Source organism: Gossypium raimondii, chromosome 9 (genome assembly GCF_025698545.1).
Source record: "Gossypium raimondii isolate GPD5lz chromosome 9, ASM2569854v1, whole genome shotgun sequence".
Classification (NCBI taxonomy): Eukaryota; Viridiplantae; Streptophyta; class Magnoliopsida; order Malvales; family Malvaceae; genus Gossypium; species Gossypium raimondii.
In genome coordinates this window covers 33,330,597-33,342,856 of record NC_068573.1, presented here as the reverse complement: position 1 = coordinate 33,342,856, position 12,260 = coordinate 33,330,597, and the positions used below count along the sequence as shown (strand labels likewise).

The following is a 12,260-nucleotide window of genomic DNA, read 5'->3' as shown; positions in this document are numbered from 1 at the left end:
CAAACTCGGGAGCCAAATCCTAGACTTATGAGCTCATTTCCTCCCACTTTCTTTCTTTTATCTAAATTTCCCTTTTATAAATAATATAATAAAAGAAAGGTGTACCGTTTGGATAATCATTCAAGTTTTAGTATGTTTTTAGTATGTTTTTGGTCATCATTTTTTTATTAATTTAGTCATTCTTATTTAAATGACTAGAATATGAAATTAATTTGATAGGAATGACTAAATTAACCAAATAAAATTTCGATAATCAAAATAGGGATAAAAAATTTAAATTGATTTTTATGTATTTATTTTTAAATGGTGATATTTAATAAATTTAATAGTTAAAGTTGACATAATTTTCTAAATTATGGATTAAATTATAAATTAACATCTAAATATTACATGTAAATTGATGAAGATTAAACTAATAGAAAAATCTTATTCAAACAATACCTTATTTGTGAATAAAATAGAAACATTTCAAAAATTAAAACAATTAATTTAAATTTCTGTTGAGGTAAAATGAGCAGAAAATAGTTGAGTAGCACTTGGTAGTGTCAATTGCAGACTATCACTGAAGTAGTTTAAAACTTGCTTTATTTGGTTTGGTAATTTAATGAAGAAAGTCTTTGAACTTGGTTATGTGCCATTATTTTCAAGATACTTTGGTCCATTTATGGAAACCAATACTTGGAGTTTGAAGATTGGATTCGAGTGAATCAATTAAATCTTTTGAATGTGAAGACTTGATCGAGATAGTGCTGTTGATTTTAGAGAGCATATCTTCGAGTGATTTTGTTTTGATTGTTCTTGATGTATTAGTTATTTTCAATGAGTTACTTTATATTCACTTAGATTCTATGTTAGCAAGCCAAAATTAATATATGCTTTGAGGCTTGTCTAGGTTATGTGATGAGAGCTTATTGAGTGCATTCTAATTTGTTCATTGAGAAGCGTTTTTGTAAGAGAGTGCAAACTGTTGGTGAAGTGTTTACTGCCCAAGTTTTTAGGGGAACAATTTGGAGGTGAGTGTTTTAGTCTTTAGGTACAAAGGTGAGATCTCGATACTTGAGGAGTGATAGAGTGTGATTCACTTGTTGTATTTGTGATAAGATAGTGAAATTACTCACTAAGCTAGGCTCTATAGACGTAGAGAAATCAAACTGCGTAAACAAACCTCTGTGTTATTTCTGTTTTGTTTGCATAGTTTTTTGTGATGTTAAACCGTAGTGACCAATACATACAAACACTTCCATTAAATTTTCATTTTGAGTAAATAAACAAATTAAGATAACAAATAATTTAAAATCGCCAGTGAAATTAATATAACCTCCCCAATCTGGCTCAGAAGTTATGACCGGATTTTGAAGGTCACATCGGCCATCAAAATGGCCCAAAAGAATCAAGTGAACTCTTATAAACTTATTTTCAAAGCATTCGCTCATTTTTCGGAAAACCATAGTGGGCATTTCTTTTTGCCAAGTTCAATTAAAATTCCAATTAAAAGATTCACATTAAATTTAAAAACATATTACATATTTAACTATTATTTGTTATTCAAAGTTTCCAAAAATCCAGTTTTGCAGTGGAAAAATTAGTGTTCACAATTTGTTAATAAAACCATAATTACTAACTTTAATGACCAATTATTAATATAGTCATTATTTAACTTATCCAATTCTTAACGTTCATGCATGCAATAACTAAATATATCCTAAAATCTAAACTCATGCCACAATTCATAAAAATTAATTATTACAAACCAATTAAATAAAAAATAAAATAATTTATTTAATAAAAATCGAGATGAGACCTCCAAATTGCCAAATTTGAGCCCTAACCTTGCGGACTACCTAAAAAATGTTAAACTAACGGGATGAGCTTAAAAAGCCAGTGTGAGTTTTAATCAAAGACAAAGTATGTAAAACTTACAAATCATGCGAGGAACTCATTTAACAATTGAGAACAAAAGCTAAGAGATTATCGGTTACCAAAGTAGTACACAAAATTCATAGAATCATGATGCCTTCAACCGTTATGCATAAGCATGCTCAAGAATGACAATACAATAAGGTTTTACCCATCCATCAGCTACACACAACGAGTTCCTCAAAACCCGTCTACTAAATCACCAAAATAATTAGGAGCTATAGCTTAGTGTGGATAAACCACTAATAACAGTTTGCAGACAAGCTATCGGTAATGTGGAAGAGCTACCAGATATGCAGATAAATTGTCAATAACAAATTGTGGTAAACCACCAATAATGCAAACAAGCTGCCAATAAAATACAGACGATGTTGTCAATGATGTGGTCAAGCCACCAATATCCAATACCTGCTACAATACACAGGTGCAGTGCATTAGCAACAATATTGCGAACTTTAAATGCTACAAAAACTCCACGGAACTCCTCTGTCATCCATCAATCCCAATTCTCATGCAAAGCAATATGATATGCCATGAATGAAACACAATCGTGCATGACAGAAACAGTCATAGTGCATAACAATGGCATGTTTAACATGCGTTCGATAAAAACTTCAGTGTATGACTTGCAGACTTTTAATCAATCAATCAATGGAATCAATGGTATGTAACAAACAAACAACATACAATACAGTCAAGGCATACTTAATAATCAATTCGAGCAGCGTCACAGAGAGTCTTATGTTATACATGCATCCAATGAATATTGACAATTTTCATAATATACAATGCAGTGCACATCACAAACACAAATGATCAACCTTAATAATGACAAACCATCTGTCAATCACATATGACAATTTCACATTTAGGCGATCCTAAATAGGGCTTTTAACATTTGGCCAAATCAGCCAAGAAGTACTTACATGCACAATTCACATTTAACTAAGTCCCATACCTAAATTACGCAAGTCTGCAACGCCAGTTGTGAATTCGCAATTTCCCACAACTTAAAACGAACGAATCTAAACACACACATGGACAAATCAAGGTTAGAATCAGCCTAAAACACCTTTATGGGGTTCGTCCAATCAGTACTACATAAGCGACACTTTAGATCCAACATCGGTAGATCAACTTACACTTTTTCGCTACTAAACGAAAATGTGAATTAGGTTTGTCGTCATTGCTGACCAGAGGAGTTTAGATTTGATCCTTCAACATAAAAATCATCGAAAATCATATGATGCTAATGAAAATCAGCCAAAATATAACATAATAGAGGAGAAAAATGACACAAGATTTAACAGAAAAATAACACTTACGCTTCCTGAAGACTAGATCTATGACGATGATTTAAATGAAATCGAATGCGCACTAAAACAACAAGGTGATGGGCTGTTTAAACAAGGAAAAAGTGACAAAAATGACAGCAAGGATGTGCAACAAATGGAAAGAAAAACAACAGCCAAAACAATGGTGCTCTAAGGGTAGCAACGCTTCCAACTGCGGCAACAAAGAGATCGATTTAGGATCGGCATAAGGAAGGATTTTTGGTAGCAATGGGGATGACTTTTAGAGGATGAAAACAGTAATAAATTGGCTGTAAAAACATCAACAATAATTGACAATAGAAGAAAAAGAACTGAGATGGAAAATGGAACAAGCAGGCACTACCACGAGTGGAGGAGAAGGGCGACAATGGAGGTTTAATGACATCAAGAAGAGGCTGATTTTTGGGCGACACAAAGGAGGGTTTTAGGGCTTAATGATTAAAAATATTAGTAATATGATTGGAAAAATACAGGCGAAGTGACGACACAACAATGTTGGAGAGAGACACAGTGTTTGGGGCAGCACTCAAAGCTCAGCTGAATAAGAATGATGCGAGGGAATGGATTCAAACTTGGGTTTCAAGGATGAACTCACTAACTCTTAATCACCAGACCAATAACTCTTTTTTTTCATAACCGTTGAAACATAACTTTAAAAGTTGGAACAAGAAAACTTCTAGTTTACTAACTCAATTTCTTCTAACCCAATTTTTGGGATGTGGCAACTAAACTTTAAAAGTTTGTGTTTATTTTGTAGGTCATAATGTCTTTTATAAAAGGCTTAATGACAAATTTAGCCACTAACGTTTACATATTTTGTCAAAATGGTTCTAATTGTATTTTTTAGCCTTTTTCGGCTGTCAATCTTTGTTTTTTTTTTTCAAACTGTTTTTTAATTTCTAACATATTTGATGAAAGTACTGTTAAAAAATTAACGGGGATGATGTGGAATATTTTAATAAGATGTAATTTATTACATAGGTAACTCAATAAGATAATTACATGAGAAAAATAATAAAATAAATAAATCATACATGAAATTAAAAATAAATCTTAATTTAAAGAAAATAAACGTAATTATCTAGAAAAAGGTTTCAAAAGATAATTAATAAATCAAACTGAAAATACTGATCATGTGTGCATTCATTTTGAAAGTTTTTTAGATAATTACATTTATTTTCTTTAAATTAAGATTTATTTTTTTAACTTCATGAATTATTTATTTAGTTATTTTCCAATGTAATTACTATGTTAGGCTATCTAAGTAATAAATTATATCTCATTAAAAATATTTCATATATGAAATTCCACATCATCCCGATAATTTTTTAACGATACTTTCATCAAATCTATTAAAAAAGTAATTTGAAAAAAAAGAATAAAGGTTGATGATCAAAAATACTCAAAAATATAATTAAGGCTATTTTAACAAAAACATGTAATTGTTAATGACCAAATTTATGATTAGGCATTTATAAAATCTATAAAAGGTTTTAACGATGATAAGTATAAAGAGTAGTGAATGTCAAATAGCTGCCATTAATATCGAAAGCTTTAAGACAAAGTGTTTCAAAGTGAAAACATGACAGAAATAGATAGGCCAACAAATAAAGTGCTTTGACGCTACAAGCCACAAGACAGCAGCCAAAGCTTTGGCAAAGGTCAGGAGCAATAGGGTGGGGGCATGTTCTTTGAACTTTCCATTCCAATGGAGTACATCCATCATGTCTCTATGCTTTTGTCCAATATTTAAACTTCCATGTCTCTATGCGATGAAGTACACTACATCAAATTCAATCATATTTATTAATCAATGACTCTGCATTATTTATTTATTTATTACTTTTTGCCTTCGAAGAGTAATTGTTTTTAGTAAGGCACATTTTTATAAAATAATCAAATCATATTTATAAACCACCCATAATTATATTAACGATTAATATGTAGTTTATTTTTTGAATTTGTCTAAAAGTATTTAGATGATATCTAAAAAGTTTTTTACATTCCTGTAAAATGTCTTACTAATTTTTTTCCATAAGATATTTTCTAAACTGATAAAGATCTATTCACTGCAACACCTCCATACTTGACCCAAACATTGGGTCAAAGCATCGGGATGTTAGACTCTCTACTACATTCTTCACTTATCAAATATTTTCTTATAAACTTTCATAAATTTTCAGTTTAGCCCATTTTTGTCATAAAAGTTCAACATTCACTAATTAATCATATTAAACCAATTTTCTTTCTTTTTACACTTTAATCACATAATTTATGTCAATATCTTGTTTCACATATCAAATTTCTATGTATTTCACTTCTATTATTTCATCCACATATTTTCTCAAGTTTAACAATTTAGTCCTTCTCATCATAAAAAATCCATATTTTCCCACAATTTCACTTTTACAATACTTTATGCATATTTCATCGTCTCATAACACATTCATTAAACTTTTATCATAATTTCCTTATTCACATATTAAATTGTTTCACACTTAAACTTTTTTACTTTTTTCAATTTAGTACCTATTTCCATGTAATTTTTCACCATATAAGCACTTTAATCAAATAATTCATTATAATATATTATTTTACATAACAAATTTTGATGCATAAAACTTCTCTTGTTTCAATTATAAATTTCATAAAGTTTACAATTTAATCCTTAACATCATGAAGATTCATTATTTACTATAATTTCACCTTAACATGACTTTGTAATCAATTCACTACTTATCATAATTCTTAAATGTATGTTTGTTTCATTGAAAACAACTTTTATGAAATATTTTCAGGAAATTTGTCACACAATAGAAAATATTTTACACAAATTTATCCAAACACCAAAAAATATTAGCTTTTCCAAAAAAGTAAGTCATTTTTCCAGAAATCATTTTCTGGAAGCCATTTTCAGTGAAACAAACGAAGACTTAGTTGGTACCTAAATTTATATCCTGTCATACACATTACCCAATTTGTTAACAACGTTAATTTTTTAAGGGTTAACATGTAGTTTGCCTATTGAACTTGTCCAAAAATGCCTAATTGGTACCTGAACTTGTCCAAAATATTATACTTTTTAAATTAATTTATATTTTTTGATTGATTTTTATTTTTTTTAATTTATGTCATCCACATGTCATACTGAGAGGCTACCACGTGTCACTATAGGATTGGCCATCAGTACCACATCAACACAAACTAACGACGTTAATGTGGAGGTACCAACCCGAGTGACAAAATACAAGTTCCAGGTACCAATTAGGTAAAAAAAAAGTTCAAATATCAATTAAGTACTTTTAAGCAAATTCAAAAAGCAAACTACCTTTATATTAACAACTCTTCCACATTATCTAAATTAATATATAATAGCCAACATTAACTCAATGAGCTATTGATTAATAAATTAATTAGGTGAGTGTCAAATTAGGTTACAAATTGATTATGAAAAAGAAAATACTACACAAGGTGGAAGCAAGTCATTCTAATTTTGAGTTGATTGATAGAATGATATGGTGGATATTGTGGAGTCTTAATATGCCTAGCAAAATCAAGAACATTGTTTGGACGTTGTGCACTAACTCTCTTGTTATTATTAATGAGCTCTTCAAAACAAAAATATCTAATAGTCTTATTTGCCCAATTTACAATATAGAAGAAGAAAAAGGTGTTGAGCATATGATTTTGAGGTGTGATCCAACAAGTGGTGTTTGGTTTGAAGGATGACATGGATTAAGGGTTGTGAAGGATAATATGGTGCATTTTATAATACCAACAATAAAGAGCAATAATATGTGATAAAATTAATATGGTTATAGTTTGCTTGTACATAGGGTAAGGGAGGTGTGAATTTGTTCGTGTTACTAAAGAATTGAATGTAATTGGAATTATAAGTAGGCTTAAGAAGTCCATGAATGAAATCTTTAATATGAAAGAGAAAGCACTTAAAAACAGGTTTAGGCAACTAAGGAGGCTAGGGTGGATCAAGTAAGTTGATCTCTGCCTAAGGAAAGTTAGGTCAAAATTAATTGTGATGGTGCATACAAAAAGCCTATCAAAAGAGGGGTCATTAGGTTGTGGAAAGGAATGTTTTGAAGGAAGTGATGATTGAAGAAAGAAATAGGTTTATGTGGAAGATGCATTGCTATACAAAATTATTTTTAACATGTGTTATTGGGATGTAATTCTAATATGATAGTGGAGGAATTTAAAAAGTAGCTTTCTAATAGAAAATGAAGTATTAGTCTTATTTTGGATAGCTTCGATTGCTTGAAGAAGAAATGTGCACAAGTGTGTATTTCTCTTGTCAGAAGATTTTTTAACAAAGTTGTTGATTTACTAGTAAAATGCTACAAGGATAGACTAGAGCTTGAAGGCTGGGTTAACAAACATCCATCCTCGATGACGCTCATTCTCAATAAGGATGATCTTCCCTGTCTTCATTGAAGTGATAGTGTTTGTCTAGTCTAATTATGAAGTTGTAGTATTTCATTGCCCTCTGTAAACTTTTAGTATAGCTTGACTATTTTTCTTGATTAGAAGTTTGTACATTGAATAGTGGTTTCATTTGAATACAATTGATACTAATTGGTTAAAAAGAATGAAATGTTTATTGTCCAAATAAACATATGATGTTTGAAGGGTATAATAAAAATTAATATTTGTATTTCATTCTAAAAGCTACTTCCGTAACATGATTTGGAATTTTCAACTTAAAATTAAGGAGGACAAAAAACCCAAATTTGACTTATAAGGATGGATTTTCCCCTTAAATTTCAAGTTTGAGGCAAGGTCGGGAGGGTTTTCAAATAGGGACAGATTTTGATGAAATTAGCATTACCATGCCCAAAAGTTTTTACCCTAATACCCCTTTTGTAATTTTATAACTAATTTTTATATATTTTAATCATTTTTTAACTTTTGTAAAATTTTATAACATTTTAACTCTTAAAATATATTTTCATTAGGCATTTTTTATTTTCATTTGATTTTATTGAATTGAATTAATAAATACGCAATTCCTAACAATACAATTTTTCACATGTTCTTTAGTTTTTCCAACCAAGAGAAAAGAAAAAAACCGAACAAGAGAAAAAAAGTCAAAATGTCAAAAAATCGTAATGAAAAACGTCCATTGTCTAATGGATAGGACAGAGGTCTTCTAAACCTTTGGTATAGGTTCAAATCCTATTGGAAGCAATTTAGAAGTGATTTCTCTATATTCCATTAAGTTAGAATTTTCTATTTATAATTGTTCCTGAAGTCAAAAACGTTCCATTTGGTCTTGAATAACTTCTTTCAAAAGCGTTTTCGCTTCCTCAGTGAATGTCTTTGGTAGAAGATATGATTTCTTGGAACTGAGGTTTATTCGTTTTTAAGTAAGTACGTAACTCAACAAGAATATTTTATTTAATTTTGTAAGAATTAAAATATAAAAATTATTTAATGTTTTAAGAAGAATTGACTAAAAGTTAGAGATTTTTTATTATTGAATTTAAATATTAAAATTTTAAATAAAATCAAGGTCAAGGATGAGAGATGTTATCCCTACCTAAAATTAACCGTCAAAGCTGTAATTAATATGTCTTTAAATATCTTCAATATATATACATTCAATTTACTACCAATGGAATAAAAAAAAATTCACAAATAGTCTTAATAAAGAAATAAAGAAGCTTATGAAAACGATGAGGGTGAGTTGTGTTTTATTCTTGAAATGAGCATTTATTTATACACATAAACTATTTAAAAAACTCCTAAATAAGAGAAGTTACTTTAAATAAATTCAAATTTTAAAAAGAAGTCTAGGTGCCTCATGACTTGGTTAGCCAATATGCCCCCTCAAGTTCGAGGTTGTAGAGCAACACCTAGCTTGTTGAAGTTATGCATGATGGCAATTTTCTGTAGTGCTTTGGTAAATGTGTCATCAATTTGATCAATCATAGAAATGTGAGTGGCATCCAAAAATTTTTTTTGAACACGATCATGAATGAAATGTAAATCCACCTCAAAATGCTTTATTTTTCTATGCAAAACTAGGTGTTGACTGTGAGATGTTGCACCTTGATTACCATAAAATGTTTTTGGAGGATGAGATAGTGGAAAGTTGAGCTCTCTTGTCAATTTCATAACACAAGTTTTAGAGGTAGCAATTGTGATTTCTCAATATTTAGCTTTAGTGGAGGACTGGGCAATAGTAGGTTGTTTTTTTTAGGACCAACTTATTAGGTTTGGACCAAAATAAAGAATAAAACTAGTTGTCGAATTACGATTAGTATAATTACCTGCCCAATCAATGTCTAAGCACATATAAATACTTGGATCCAAATGACGAATGAATCGAAAACCATAGTTGGAGGTTTGTTTCAAGTATCGAAGAGTGTGTTTCATTGCTTTCCAATGTATGAATGATGGAGCATGCATAAACTAAGAAAGTTTGTTCATATCAAACAAATATAAAGTCTTGTAAATGAAAGATATTGGAGTTTACCAATAGTTTTTCGATATATAGTGGCAGTAGTAGTGTAATAACCCAAATTTGACCAGTATCAAAAAATGCGATTTCAAAGTCGAATTCCATAAATCGAGTTAGTAAAATTATGGATAGAAGAGTTTATGTATTTAGTACAATAATATATTATAGAATTATCGAATTATTAAATCGAGGAAGTCGTTAATTATAGTACAATGGCTAAATTGCAAAAGTGCAATCGCAATTAAGTTTTAATTTAGAAAATGCTTGAGGGTCTATTTAGGAATTATTCAAAGGATATAATGATTTATTTAACCATTAATGTTTCATGAGTTAGTGGATGGAACAATCCACTCAATCCATTTCCACTATGTATAATAAATAATGATAATTCATTTAGTTAATTAAGATTAGTGACTTATTTAATTTTAATTATTCTATTAATCTAAGTATATATAACAAGTGAGTGGGAGAGAGAAGAGAATATTCATTCTTCTTTCCCAAACTGTCGTCCAACCTTAAGAAAAAGAAAGAAAGAAATTCTAAGTTTCCACAACCATTCGGACATCAAACTGAATAAGGCAATTAAGCTTTTTCTTTGTGATTTTTACATATATTTGATCATCTAAGCTTAGTCTCACATACCCATGTTTTGATTTCCAAATTGTTAAGTTAAATACAAGTTGCTATTAATGGATAATTGATGAGATTAAACTTGGTAGAGATAAAATTATGAATTATGAGTTCAGATTATGTTAGGACTAAGTTAGAAAGTGGTGAAAAGTGTTGGATTTTATTATAAATTTAACTAAGCTTGTTAGCTAATTTTATGGCATTAGGGACTAAACTGAATACAATGTAAGCTGTTTAAAAAATATGTTATAGGTTGAAAGCTTGGGTCCCTAATGGAAGAATATGAAATTGGATTTTGATTTGATATTAAATATCAAAAGATACGAACATTTTGACTATTAAGGCTTATAGTGACTAAACTAAATAAGATGTAATTTATGTTCAATTGATGTGTTTCGTTGTGATTGTGTGAAACTAATATCATGTTTACAATCAGATTTGTTGTACATAGTTAAAGACGAAATCGTTCTGTCGACAGATAAAGGGAAAGCGAAAGTCATCGAGGATTAGCGATATCGATTTGTACTTTCATAATTTGTTTTCTCTTTTTTGTGAATTTAATTAAGTAGCCAAGCTTATTGAATTGTAGTGATAATGGCACTATGAATGTGTCTGACTATTCCATGTTGAATTTTAGTATAAATGGTAAGTTGATAGGTAAGTATATACAGAATCCACTATGATATTGTGATGTTTGATTATTATGTTATCTTGATGAGAAGTAAGTGGCATAATATGTGTTTATTGAATTTATGTTAGAGAATGACTATTACTTGTAACTACTCTATTAATTTCTGTAATCGCCCTATTAAACGATGCTAGACATAGTCAGGGTAGAGTTGACATGCCATAGGATTCGTATATGTTATTGGTAGGAGCATTCTAGCACTACAGTGAAATTCTTCTATAGAGTGTTAAAGGGATCAGTGCATTTATGCCAAATCAACACTTGGTACTTATTTTGGAGTGTTAGGGGTTAAATTTGCGTACCTGTACTCGTGTCTACATCCAGTTAATAGGGGTAAAAGTAAAAGTTTAATATTCCATCCAGATTCTAAAAAATGACAAGCTAATCTAATTTGTTGATAAAATGTTATTCTGATCCTAATGATTCAATACTATTATGATCCTGTTTACAAAAGGTCATTCTAAGCTTAATATGTGGTAACAATCATGTTGAATTGATTATGAAATAAATTTGGTTAATGAAATTGATGTAATAAAATGATTTCATTAGATCATTAATACTTTGATTTAATGTATTAGTTATATGCTTATTATCTTAATAGTTTTATGATTTGAATTCAAATTATGTTAGTACTACTGACTATACAATACACAACTTATGGATTTGTTTGTTTCCATGCACAGGCTTTATATAAGTGTTCGAGGAGATTGGAAATCCGTCAGCATCCAAATATCCAACTCTTAGTTCAACCAATCCTCGTAATAATCTTGTTTTGATAAGTTTATGTATGACATGTACCTAGGTTTTTTGTAAGTATTTTGAAAGTCTTTATAATGTTTTAAGTTATGAATACTTTATGGTGGATGTGTTGGTAATGTGGTGAACTTATATGCTTAATTTGGTTGGTTGAAAGTATGTTTTAGCTTGTTTTAGTATCCTATCATAATTGAGATAAATTGATGCTTTAATGCCACGGCCATAAATGGTTAGAATATGGTTTCATAAGTTAAATGATTATGCAATAGTGAGGTATAATAAAACCATGATTTAAAAGACCATTAGGCATCATTTTCATGCTTGTGATATTGCATTTTGGACCATTTGGTATGTTAGTCTCAAGACACATTGGTCATGTCTTGAGACACTATGAACAAAAATGACCAGATCATGCATTTATGTGTAGAAGTCTTAAGACATGTTGACAGGTAGGTCT

At 29.8% G+C, this 12,260-nt stretch overlaps 1 long non-coding RNA gene across 1 annotated transcript; it reads right to left on the bottom strand.

The window, feature by feature from the left end:
• Window positions 1-1,996: 1,996 nt before the first annotated feature.
• LOC105799129 (uncharacterized) lies at window positions 1,997-3,959 on the bottom strand. Its single transcript, XR_001135478.2, has 4 exons — window positions 3,243-3,959; window positions 3,060-3,132; window positions 2,876-2,942; window positions 1,997-2,325 (listed from the first exon to the last, which is right to left on the bottom strand). It is a non-coding gene; the product is annotated as an uncharacterized LOC105799129 (long non-coding RNA).
• Window positions 3,960-12,260: the final 8,301 nt, after the last annotated feature.